This window comes from Mobula hypostoma, chromosome 3, assembly GCF_963921235.1.
Source record: "Mobula hypostoma chromosome 3, sMobHyp1.1, whole genome shotgun sequence".
NCBI classification, from domain to species: Eukaryota; Metazoa; Chordata; class Chondrichthyes; order Myliobatiformes; family Myliobatidae; genus Mobula; species Mobula hypostoma.
Genome location: NC_086099.1, coordinates 106,610,241 through 106,623,223, shown reverse-complemented (window position 1 = coordinate 106,623,223; position 12,983 = coordinate 106,610,241). Strand labels below are relative to the sequence as shown.

Genomic DNA, 12,983 nt, shown 5'->3' with positions numbered 1-12,983 from the left:
AAAAAATTGATGCATGGAATGTAAAAGGTTAGCCACCCTTGCTCTAGACGGAAGATGGTGGTGGTGGAAGGGAACTAGTCATGTCTGTTGTTGAGAAAGAAGAGGAGACATTTAAGGCATTCATGATGGGGCATAGAAGCGTTTAGGGGCATACCTAGATGACCGGTATATAGCTCCTCTAATACTTTAGCTCTCTGCTTAGAATGAACAACAACTCTCAATCCCCACATAAGGTAACCTCCATCAAGGGAAAGTTCATCTTGGCACTGGTAAAACTTGGGGAACTGGAATTTCTGCTGCACACTCCAGCCATTTGAGAAGCCAAGTTCTGACAGCTCTAAATACTTTTCTTTCAGATGTATTGTCATCCTGAACAGTTCATGGCAAGCTGCTTGAACTTGCTGATCTATCCTAGGCCAGCAGACAGATCTTCGAGCCAACTCTTTCATTTTGACCATGCCTCACTGACTGGCATGTAGCTCTTCGAATACTTTAGCTCTCAGCTTGGATGGTACAACAACTCCCAATCCCCACATAAAGCAAACTCCACCAAGGGCAAGTTCATCCTGGCACTGGTAAAAACTGGAGTTTCTGTTGCACATTCCAGCCAGTCTCCATGGCTATGTATATCTGAGACAGTATGGGGTCTATTTTGGTTTCCCCTTGGATCATCTCTACCATAATAGGGAGACTTCCAATTTGCATTAAGGAGACTTTGACAAGGGGAGTGCCCTCTTTTGTAAATGTTTCGGGTATTTCCTTTTCCAAGGGACCATCCATCAACATTTTCATGATTAGTTCTCCTATTGAATTCGATCTTGTAATTGTATCCTCCAAAGAAACAGAGCCCGTCTCTGCACTTGTACAGCTGCTGTCAGTGGAACACACGTCTGTAGCTTGAAAATGGACATTAGTGGTTGATGGCCAGTTATGAGGGTGAACTCTTTCCCATACAGGTACTGGTTGAAATGTTTTACGCCCCACACCAGACTCAAGGCCTCTCTGCCAATCTGTGCATAATTTTTCTCTGCAGCGGTCAGGGAAGATGATGCAAAGGCTGTGGGGCATTCACTTCCATCACGCACAGCATGTGACATGACTGCACATATTCCATAAGGCGACACGACACAGCCAAGCTTCACTGGACAATGTGGGTCATGATGTGTGAGTACAGTGTCTGACTTCACCATTTCCTTTACCTTTTGAAAGGCACCTACTTTGTCCATTGCCATTTCTTCCCGATCTGCAGTAATGAGCTCAAGGGGTGCAGCGCAGTAGCCAAGGCTGGCAGGAATCTGTCATAGTAATCGACAAATCCTTAAAGGAACTGCAACCTTGACATACCCTTTGGCCTTGGAACACCAACCACTGCTTGAATTTTCTCAGCACACTTGTGTAAATTCGCGTTTATGGTGTGACCACAGAAAGTGATGCTTGGTTTAATGTATTCACATATATTGAATCGTGCTCTGAGCACGTATTCTTCTTATCTTTTTAACAGTGTCCTGAGATTTTGGAGATGTTCCTTGTTCTTACTGGTAACAATGATGTCATCCAGGTGACGCTGAGTGTCTGGGCAGCTTTGCTGGTCCACAGCTTTCAGCCAGAGTGCAGGTGCAGGTGCTACTCCAGACATAAGCTTTTTTCTCAACAATATCTTTATTTTTTTTAAATAAAGAGAGCATATTATAAAGGAGATTTGCGCAGTGCGTAACAAATGTATCAAATGCACAATTCACATTTATGAAAGAGATGCACCCATACTACAATCATGCTTTGATTATCTCCTCACCCCTCCCAGTCCCCAACTCCAAGCCATCATTGCATTAGCAAATAGGGTTAAACAGAATCTTTATCCCCACAGAGCTGCATTGGTATAGAGAAGGTGTATTTTCCTAATACATAGACTGTTGTATGTTTACAAGTCTGAGTCCATAGAATTTTACCGGAAAGTGCTGGAGGTCAGGGATTTATGTACTGAGGAAAGGAAGAAAAGATGGACCTTTAGTTTGGCGGGGAATTCTGAAAATATTCAAGAAAGGGTCCCCACACCTTTTGAAACATTATGTCCTAGTTAAGAATTGAATAATTGATCTTCTCAGGGTGTAGACTGGACATGATGTCCCTGAGCCACTGAGCGTGGGTGGGCGGGGCAGCATCCCTCCACCTTAACAAGACTGCACGCCTGGCCAACAGAGAGGCAAAAGACAGTGTGCGACATTTAGTCCGACTTAGGTGCATGTCCCCCTCTCCGGAGGTGCCGAAAAGAGCAATCAAAGGGTTAGGTTCCAAATTGTAATTAAGTATTTGGGATAGAGTTTGGAAAACATCTTTCCAGTATTTTTCCAAGCTAGGGCATGTCCAGTACATATGAATAAGGGAAGCCTCGCCCCTTTTGCATTTGTCGCAACAGGGATTAACATCTGGGTAAATGTGAGATAATTTAGTTTTCGACATATGGGCCCTGTGTATGACCTTGAACTGTAACAGGCAGTGGCGGGAACATAAAGACGTTGAGTTAACATAGAAACATAGAAACATAGAAAATAGGTACAGGAGTAGGCCATTCGGCCCTTCGAGCCTGCACCGCCATTTATTATGATCATGGCTGATCATCCAACTCAGAACCCCGCCCCAGCCTTCCCTCCATACCCCCTGACCCCCGTAGCCACAAGGGCCATATCTAACTCCCTCTTAAATATAGCCAATGAACTGGCCTCAACTGTTTCCTGTGGCAGAGAATTCCACAGATTCACCACTCTCTGTGTGAAGAAGTTTTTCCTAATCTCGGTCCTAAAAGGCTTCCCCTCTATTCTCAAACTGTGGCCCCTCGTTCTGGACTTCCCCAACATCGGGAACAATCTTCCTGCATCTAGCCTGTCCAATCCCTTTAGGATTTTATACGTTTCAATCAGATCCCCCCTCAATCTTCTAAATTCCAACGAGTACAAGCCCAGTTCATCCAGTCTTTCTTCATATGAAAGTCCTGCCATCCCAGGAATCAATCTGGTGAACCTTCTTTGTACTCCCTCTAAGGCAAGGATGTCTTTCCTCAGATTAGGGGACCAAAACTGCACACAATACTCCAGGTGTGGTCTCACCAAGGCCTTGTACAACTGCAGTAGTACCTCCCTGCTCCTGTACTCAAATCCTCTCGCTATAAATGCCATTATAAATGCTCTCGCTATAAACTAACTTGAGAACTGCATCTGACAGTGAGGAATTTAAACCTTGCTCCCAGGCAGTTTTAATTTTCTCAAGGGGGTTCACCTCAGGACCGCTGGCTTGTCACAAATAGTAGATATTAAACCTTTGCACACTGGATTCATGCAGAGAAACATATCAACGACGTTTGCGTCGGGTGTTTCAGGGAAGTTTGGTATCAGAGGACTGATTGAATGTCTAATTTGCAAATATCTGAAGAAATGAGTGTTGGGCAGGTTAAACTTTGCAGACAGATGTTCAAATGATACAAAGCAGTTGTTTATAAAAAGATCTTTAAAGCACCTGATGCCCTTTCTGTACCAGTTTTGAAATGTTAGATCATGTGTAGAAGGCTGGAAGAGATGATTATATAGAATAGGACTTGTAAGAGAGAAGCCGTAGAGACCACTATGCTTTCTGAACTGAGCCCATACTCTCAGGGTGTGCCTGATAACAGGATTAGCAATTAGTTTAGGCATAAGAAAAGGGAGTGCGGATCCAAGAAGTGCGGAGTGGAGACATTCTTAATAGAGTTCAGCTCCATTGTCACCCATATTGGGCAGTCAGATTGGTTGTAAAAATGAGACCAAAAGATGAGACAGTATATGTTAATTGCCCAGTAATATAAGCAGAAATTGGGCAGACCCATGCCCCCATCTCTTTTAGATTTTTGAAGATGGGCTTAATTCAGTCGGGGACGCTTGCTCTTCCATAAGTAGGACGATATGACTGAGTCCAGCGAGTCAAAGAAGGTTTTAGGAATGAAAATTTGTATGGATTGAAAAAGGTATAAGAAATTAGGAACGATGATCATTTTGACAACATTGATTCGGCCCATCAGGGACATGGACAGGGTGACCACTGTGCTAGGCTCTGGTTTGTATGATTTAATAAATCAATGAAATTTTCTCCGAAAGATGCTTATATTTCCTTGTTGCTATGAGGCCAAGGTAAGTAAATTGGTTATTCACTACCTTAAAAGGGAGGTTATGGAACTCTGATGCTTGTGCTTCTCTATTTATTGGAAAAAGTTTCCTATTGTGTTAAGTTAAGCTTGTATCCTGAAAACTGGCTAAATTTGTTGAAGAGTGAGAACAGGGGGGGGGGGGATAAGGAGGTGATTGGGTTTGATATAAAAAGTAAAAGATCGTCAGCATAAAGGGAAGTCTCCATTTATATGCTCAACTCCCTCTCTCCAAATCCCCGTCAGAACTGCACAACTGCGGAACGCAATCGCCAGTGGCTCTATGGCCAGGTCGAAAAGTAAAGGGCTTAAAGGGCACCCTTGGCGGGTCCCACATTTGAGGTAGAAAGGTTGGGATTGCTGAGAGCTGGTCAAAACAGAAGTGACTGGACGCGAATATAACATTTCAGTCCACGTGATAAAACTTGGTCTCTGCGACTAAAGAAAACATAGAAACATAGAAAATAGGTGCAGGAGTAGGCCATTCGGCCCTTCGAGCCTGCACCGCCATTTATTATGATCATGGCTGATCATCCAACTCAGAACCCCGCCCCAGCCTTCCCTCCATACCCCCTGACCCCTGTAGCCACAAGGGCCATATCTAACTCCCTCTTACATATAGCCAATGAACTGGCCTCAACTGTTTCCTGTGGCAGAGAATTCCACAGATTCACCACTCTCTGTGTGAAGAAGTTTTTCCTAATCTCGGTCCTAAAAGGCTTCCCCTCTATCCTCAAACTGTGGCCCCTCGTTCTGGACTTCTCCAACATCGGGAACAATCTTCCTGCATCTAGCCTGTCCAATCCCTTTAGGATTTTATACGTTTCAATCAGATCCCCCCTCAATCTTCTAAATTCCAACCAGTACAAGCCCAGTTCATCCAGTCTTTCTTCATATGAAAGTCCTGCCATCGGTGAGTACAAAATATTTAAGAGGCAGCGCATGTTAAAAAAGGGGAGGTGGTTTTTGACAAAGCCGGTTTGGTCTTCAGAAATAATTGAGGGTAAGATGTTCTCCAGTCTACGGGCCAAAACTTCAGTTAAAATTTTGACATCAACATTTAACAGAGAGATTGGCCTGTATGAGGAGCACTCTGTTGGATCTTTGCCTCTCTTTGCTAAAAGAATGATGCATGCCTCATTAAATGATGCTTTCAATTTACCTTGTTTAAACGAATCAGATAGGACCATGGTTAGTTGAGGTAAGAGCAGTGATGAAAATGATTTAAAGAATTCTACAGGGAACCTGATGGGTCCTGGAGATTTACCAGTCTGCTGTAATGAGGTGACTGAGGATATTTCCTCTAATGATATTGGCTCATTCAGTCTCATTTTGAGATCAGGAGAGAACGTGGGGATATATAAGCTGTTTAAAAAAATTCTCGACCAAAATGTTATCACTCAGGGATTCAGAAGTGTAAAGTCGGGAGTAAAAATTCCTGAATGTGTCATTGATTTCAGAATAATTCGAGGTGAAGCTTCCGTTTTCCATTTGAATTTTTGTGGTGTGTTGTTTGGCTTTGAGGACCCTTAATTGGTTGGCTAAAAATTTGCCAGTTTTGTCACCATGGATATTGAACCGGCTCTTGCTCTTCAAAAGTTGGTGTTCAATTGGTTGAGTGGAAATAAGGTCAAATTTAGTTTGGAGTTCCACTCGTTTTTTTGTACAGCTCCAGATTTTTAATTTGAGCATATTGTTAATCTATTTCTTTAATTTGATTCGCCAAATCTATTCATTCTTTATGGGTCTTTCTTTTCATATTCGCAGTGTAGGAAATTATTTGACCCCTGAGGTATGATTGCATAGCGTACAAAACAACTAGGCTTGAGGTTTCAGGTGACGTATTGGTATTAAGGAAAAAACTTATCTGGTCCTCTATAATCTTTACAAAATCATTATCTGACAGTAAGGTCGAATTAAAATGCCAATGCTTATTTATTTGAGGAAGGCCAGGAAGAATTATAGACAAGACAACTGGAGCGTGGTCTGATATCACTATGCTCTGATAAACACAGGAATCAGCTGATTATTGATTAAAAAGTAGTCAATTCTAGAAAAGGTGTGATGGACCTGTGAGAAGAAAGAATATTCCCTCTTATTTGGGTGGAGATAACGCCATACATCGGAGATGCCATAGCTGGAGAGGAAGGACTGAATTAATGAGGCAGATTTGCTTAGTTCTCTGGGCGTAGGAGATGATCGATCCAGCACTGGAGCTAACCAACAGTTGAAGTCTCCATCTAGTATGAGAGAGTATGAACTCTAATCAGGCAGCGCAGAAAAATAACATTCGAAGAAGCCCACATTATCCGAGTTTGGAGCAAATATGTTAGCCAACACTACCAATGTATTATATAATTTCCCTAAGACAATGACAAAATGGCCGTTTGTGTCTGATATTGTGCTGTGGAGCTCAAAGTGAACGTTTTGGTTTATGAGAATTGAGGACCACCACACCCCCCCCCCCCCCGGGCTTTAGCCTGAAAAGTGGAGTGGAAATGCTGCTCCGCCCATCATGACATAAGACAGGAATTATCAGAACTGCAAATGTGTGTTTCTTGTAGAAATGCAATTGCTGTTTTAAACTGTTTGAGATGTGAGAATACCTTCCTTCTTTTAACAGGATGATTCAGCTCCTTGACATTCCAGCTCACAAAATTTAATGGACTAACCATTCTCCTTTAAAAAAGTTACAGATTGGTAGGTGTAAGTGGTGTCAAGATTTCGGGTATCAGCTCTGGGGCAAAAGTGTAAAACAAAGAGAAACAGGGCAGAAATAATCCTGTATAACAAGGACTTCTAAGGATTCTTAAAACAGTACAGGCATTGAAGTACCCTCCCCCCACTCCCCCCAACCCACAACAAGACAGCTGCCAGAGAGCATAGCAGCAAGCTCTTAAGAACAATAGTCATCCAACAGTACAACTTCCTGTCACTCGTAGTGTCATCTTCAACTCCGTTATTGTTATTAAAGGAAACAGTAAGCACTTAACACTCCTAAACTGACATTGTACTTAGTGAGAGATAAACAATTCCCCCAAGGTTTGTTAAACATGGTTCTGAAAAATGAACCATAAAACAGAAATATAAACTTATATTTGAAAAAAGTAAAAAGTAAAAAATAAGCAGACTTTACCCAGTGTTCTTCCCACGAAAGGTTGTACAGTTCATTGAATTGGAGGTAAAAGAAAGTACTCTCAAGACAGAGCAGTCAGAGTGAATATTATTCCACCTATCGTAGTAGTCAGTTCCTAACCCGGTCGAGTCAGACCAGACCTCACTATTCAAGCACTGCTAACGTTACCTGCAGAGGGTATGGGAGAAAAGTATGTTATGAAGAGTTCGATGTAGTGGGGAGGCTATCAATGCATGCATTTCTGTGCTTCATCTACCAAACGTAGCCACTTCTTGTCACCACTGGGAAGTGTGATATGGAGCCGTGCAGGGTGTAGTAGAGAAGACCTGAGCCCTTGGTTGTATAGCTCCATCATTACTTCTCTGTACTCAAACCTTTGGGAGAGTAGTCCTCCACAACCCGAATCTGCTGGCCACGGTATTCTAGCTTCCCTCTCCACCAGGCCTCTCTAACCAGAAGATCTTTAACCTGGTAGTGGTGCAGGTGAAGAATGACCGGGCGCGGTCTCTGCCCTGGGGCTGGTTTAGCTGCTAGTGAATGGTGGGCTCTATCAATCTCCGGCGGGGATGGAAGCATCTCCCTCCCGAAGATCTCACAAAGCAGACTGGAAAAAAATTCAGTAGGATGCCTGCCTTCAATAGATTCTGGCAGGCCCAGGATGCATAGGTTCTGCCGTCTGCTCTGGCCTTCCAGGTCAGTAACTTTAGCCATTAGCTTGATACTGTTTTCACATAAGCTGGAGCAGATACTTTCCAGTTCACTAACGTGCTGGCTCAGGTCATTCATAGCGAGCTCGAGAGAAGGTAAGCGTTGGTCATGGTCCTCCACTTTGCATTGTATTTGGTTGAGTTTTGTTTCCAGCAGACTGAAAGAGGATTTAAATTTGATCGCTAATGCCGCACGGTGTCAGTCTAGCAGTGTGGAGATAGCTTCTACTGTCAGGCCAGCTGCTGAATCATCTTTTTTCCCGGATTTAGTACTCCTTGAATTCATTGTGAAGCGAGCATAATCGCAGGCAGGGGGAAGTGCAAAAAGTCTAACAGTTTGGTATGAGAGAAGGGGGAAGAAGGAGTGTGGAGATAGAAAATAGGACGGAGCACTCATTCTCTGTGACTACTCCATGTGGCTGCCGACCGGAAGTTCCAAACAAACATAAGCTTTTTATAGTGACAGAGCCCTTTGTGAGTGCTTACGGTGAGGAACACTTACCAATCTTCTTCCATCTCCATCTGCAGGTAGACCTCATCTAAGTCTACTTTGCTGAAGTATTTTCCTCGAGAAAGTTTTGCAAAAATCCTCTATCCTAGGCTGAGGATATTGACCTACTCTCAGCACTGAGTTGATGGTGATATTAAAATCACCACAGATCCTGACAGACCTATTCTTCTTAACTACTACGACTACTGGCATTGGCCATGAGCTCCACTCAAACTTGGAAAGAGTTCCTTCAACCTCTATGTGATCCATTTCACTGGCTACTTCATCATGAATGGTGTAAGGAGATGGATGGGGTTTGTAAAACTTGGATGTGGCATTCTCATTTAATATTATTTTACTCTGGATGTATTTGAGTTTTCCCATGCCATCCTTGAACACTGCTGCAGCATTATCCAGTACCTTCCTTAATTCTCTTTCAGTTGATTCTATTACGAGCATGGCATGTAAATTGGGGATGGATTTCCAATCAAGCTGTAGTTATCTCAGCCAATCACAGCCCCACAATGCTGCCACATACAAGCACAATGTAGGAAAAGAAACAGCTGAGCTCGTGTCCAATTCCATTCTAATTTATTTGCCTTTCACTTCTGGTGTAAGCCATATTGATTGCCTATTGTCTGTTTTCACATTGTAAATCTGTAGGCTACTCAGTCCCACGTCACTCTAATCATTACCAGATTTTCATCAGCATCATGCAGATCAGAGCCTTTTATGAAACTGCAACTTTATTTTTAATCTTTTTTCTCTTCCCTGTGCAGTCTATTTATTTTTGTGGGGCTGACATGCTCTTTGTATGTGCCCTACTTTGTTGCATTTTCTAAAAGTTTCACTTTGAAACCTGCATTGGTTTGGTGTATATGAGCCCCTGCCACAATGGTACCAAAATATGTTTGGCCAGGCAGGATTTTGTTTAGATGGTGCAATTTTGGTCGCACTTGCTTTCATTCCTGAGTGAAACTCTATTACATCTCTGGCTGATGATTCCATTGATATAATGATTTCAACTGTTCTTCTAAATGTGAGTTGTGCTTCAGTTAGGAGCCATTTTTGAATGCTTTCTTGTAAGCTTCCACAAACTAACTTATCTCTCACTGCAGTGACAATGGTCGAACAATCACTTCAATTCAGCCAAATGCTGAAATGGACTCTCCTTCCTTTTGACTATGCTCATGAAACCTAAAGCATTCTGCAGTCAACAACGGCTTCAGTTTGAATCACTATCACAATATCAGCAAAGCTCATTTCAGCCGGTTTGGCTTGGAGCAGTTAAACTACTAAGCAAACTGTATGTTCTAAAACCTATTACACTCAGCAAAACTGGCACTCATTTCTCATTGGATTTTCCATTTGCTTTAAAATACTGCCTCAATTCACTCAATATTTATCAGCCAGATACCTTTAGTGTAATCAAACACATCTATCTTTCAGATGCAGTCAGCTATTTCCACTTTTTTTAATATATGATGATTATCACCCAGTTTTCACTGTTTATAAACTCATGAATTCATTTGTTTTCTGTCTTTTTAAAAACTTGATCATTTCTGTCTCTTCCTGAAGAAGTACATGCTGCACTTTGTTTTTACTCGACCATTTCTCACTGTACTTTGTTTTAATTCAAATATCTCACTGCACTTTAACAGGTAGGTAATTGTCTCAGGTTTGCTTAAAACTTCCTCATTGCCACTGTTTTGTGTTGTAACTCCAAAACATAAAACTAATTGAAAGAAAAACATGGGAGAGCCATGGAAATCTTGTGTACGTTTAGTTTTGTTTGTACTTTAGAGAGGTGCACACTTATAACCTGGCAGTATAATGATGCATACCATTCATGTACTTTTATGTATAACTCATAATGAATTATGTCAACAACAAATAAGGCTTAGCCAAACAATATCTTTACAATATTCTTCAAATATTACTGAAATATTAAATACAGAAGTCTTCTGCTGCTGTAACCCATTCACATTAAGGTTTGATATACTGTGCATTTAGAGATACTCTTCTGCACAAGGCTGTTGTAAAGTGTGGCTATCTGTCAGATTGGATCAACCTGGTCATTCTACTCTGACCTCATTCATGAACAAGGCATTTTTTCCCCACAGAACTGCTGTTCAGCTTTCCTTTTTGTTTTTCACATCATTCTCTGTAAACTCTAGAGACTCTGTATGAAAATCCAGGAGAACAGCAGTTTCTGAGATACTCAAACCACTCCATCTAGCACCAAAAATCTTTCTACAGTCAAAGTCACTTAGATCACATTTCTTCTCCATACTGATGATCGGTCTTATCAAGAATTGAATTTCTTGACCACGACTGCATGCTTTTATGCATTGTGTTGCTCCACATGATTGGTTGTTTAGATATATGCATTAATGAGCAGGTACACAGGTGTATCTAATAAGTAGCCATTGAGTGTAAGTTTTAGCTTCCACCATTCATATAAATACAATGCTCTTGTTCAAAGGGGCCTTGATGTTGTGGCAACACAATAATTAGTCTCCCAACAGAGTCTCCAAGAAGCACAAATTGACCGTATCTATCCAGATGGCAGCCTTCCTGATTCAATCACTGTCACTCCACCAGTGTTTTTGCTGTGACCTGTTAGCTTGTTATCCCAGGCTGCTACAGCTCATGACAATCACAGGGTCATTCAGCAAAAAAAAACAGGCTCTTTTGCCCATCTAGTCAGTGCCAAACAAGGTGGCCATCTAAACTAGTTCCATTTGCCCCTTTTTGGCCCACATCTATCTAAACCTTTCTTATCCAGGTATGTGTTAATGTACCTCCCTCAAGCACTTCCTCTGGCATCTCATTCCATATATGGACAACAGTCATGCTCCGCTAATGTCTTTGATCTGCAAAGTTACATCCATTCTGTTTACTTTGGGAAGCAAGAATATGTTAAACTATTTAAGGAATATGCAGAATGCCCTCCCTCCCCAAAATCTACATTGTTATTTTTAAATGTTTTCCTTATTGTTTCTGTGTTTCTGCTGCCATCCATGAAGCACATCAGTTGATGGGCAATATTACTTTAGGAGTAGGTTAGAAATTTTAACTTTTCAGTTTAAAAGTGTAAAACAAACTAAATTATTTGATCCTGGAATATAACTTTCATATATATTTCTTTATGGATTCCATTTCTGACACATTGCTTTCAATTTAAGGAAACAGAAGACAGTGCAAGATTGTAAAGGGTTTCAAGACAATTTAGGAATGCAGTGATAAGGTTTGGTTGGTTAAAGTTCCTTGGTATCATTATAAAGAAGCAAAATAACTGATGAGACCATGAAATCCTGCAGAGGTCTTTGACAAAAGTGCTATGGTGATTCTGGATGATGATTTGCTAAAAATCAATTAGAAGCTTAATTAAAAGGCTAAGCACAAAATAAAGTCTAAAAGAATAGTTTTTGATTTGTTGTCACAGTATACAGTATACTGTACTTTAATCTGAAGTTTCTGAATTCAAAATTTGAAGAACACTGTCTAAGTTTTAGGTATACTTCCTGTTTACATGAATTGATTAATTTAGTCATCCTGTTAATGACTGTTTTAATCTTGTTTTTATATAGTTCTTGTAAAATTTGCATTAGACATTGCTCCAGATCATTTCTGTTGTCAATGCCCTCTACCTTCAACGTTTTAATTGAAGAGAATGGAGTGGCTGAATTGCTAGCACTAAATATAGCTGTTTGATGTAAAGTTGATGCCAGTCCTTGAGACCAGTTAATCTCCACATTGGGGGCTGTGCAGACCACGGCAGATGTGATCCTGGAAATACTTGTAACTTACTGAGCAAAAAGAACACCTCCATCCATTTCACCGGAAAATTGTTAGGAGGAGACTATATTTAAGACTTCATCAAGGATCTGCACTTTTTATCACAGGTAATATTATTTGTTCATGGAAATGTTTCGGAGGCTTATTGTTTAATGATGAAGTCCACAAGAAAGTTTTGTTATTTCCCTTGAAAAGATGCCAAAGCAAGAATTAATTTTTTTATTCAAAGTATAATTTGTAATCATATAAAATAATCAAAAATATTCAATATCAGACTTTTCTGACTATTATAAATCTATGGTTGGCTGATAATGTATAAAGATTGTGATATTCATACAATTGCTTACATGTAAGAAACAACAAATCAAGAAATTCTTTAAGTTATAAATTAGATCCAAAAGAGGAAGACAAAGTTCTTCAAAAGCATTATGTTATGGGTAAAATGCATATCATTCCCTTGGATATATTTCATTGCAAAATATTATGAATGGAATAAGTAACAGACACATTCTGGTGAAGAACTATTATCTAATATCTGGTTGCGCACTGAGCTAAAATAACTTCCAGTTATCATGTGATTATATGTTAAAGCACGAATTGTATGACTTTACATTTTTAAGGTACAGATTATGCAAGTTTATAATTGAGTAATTAAGAGAATATTAATTGCATAAGTTGGCA

General features: G+C 40.7%; 1 protein-coding gene across 1 annotated transcript in view; it reads left to right on the top strand.

The window, feature by feature from the left end:
* Window positions 1-12,240: 12,240 nt before the first annotated feature.
* Window positions 12,241-12,983, top strand: part of LOC134343506 (myozenin-2-like) — a 46,421-nt gene continuing 45,678 nt past the window's right edge. The window contains exon 1 of the mRNA XM_063042234.1: window positions 12,241-12,409. The gene's annotated coding sequence lies outside the window, so the exon portion shown is untranslated. The remainder of the gene's footprint in view (window positions 12,410-12,983) is intronic.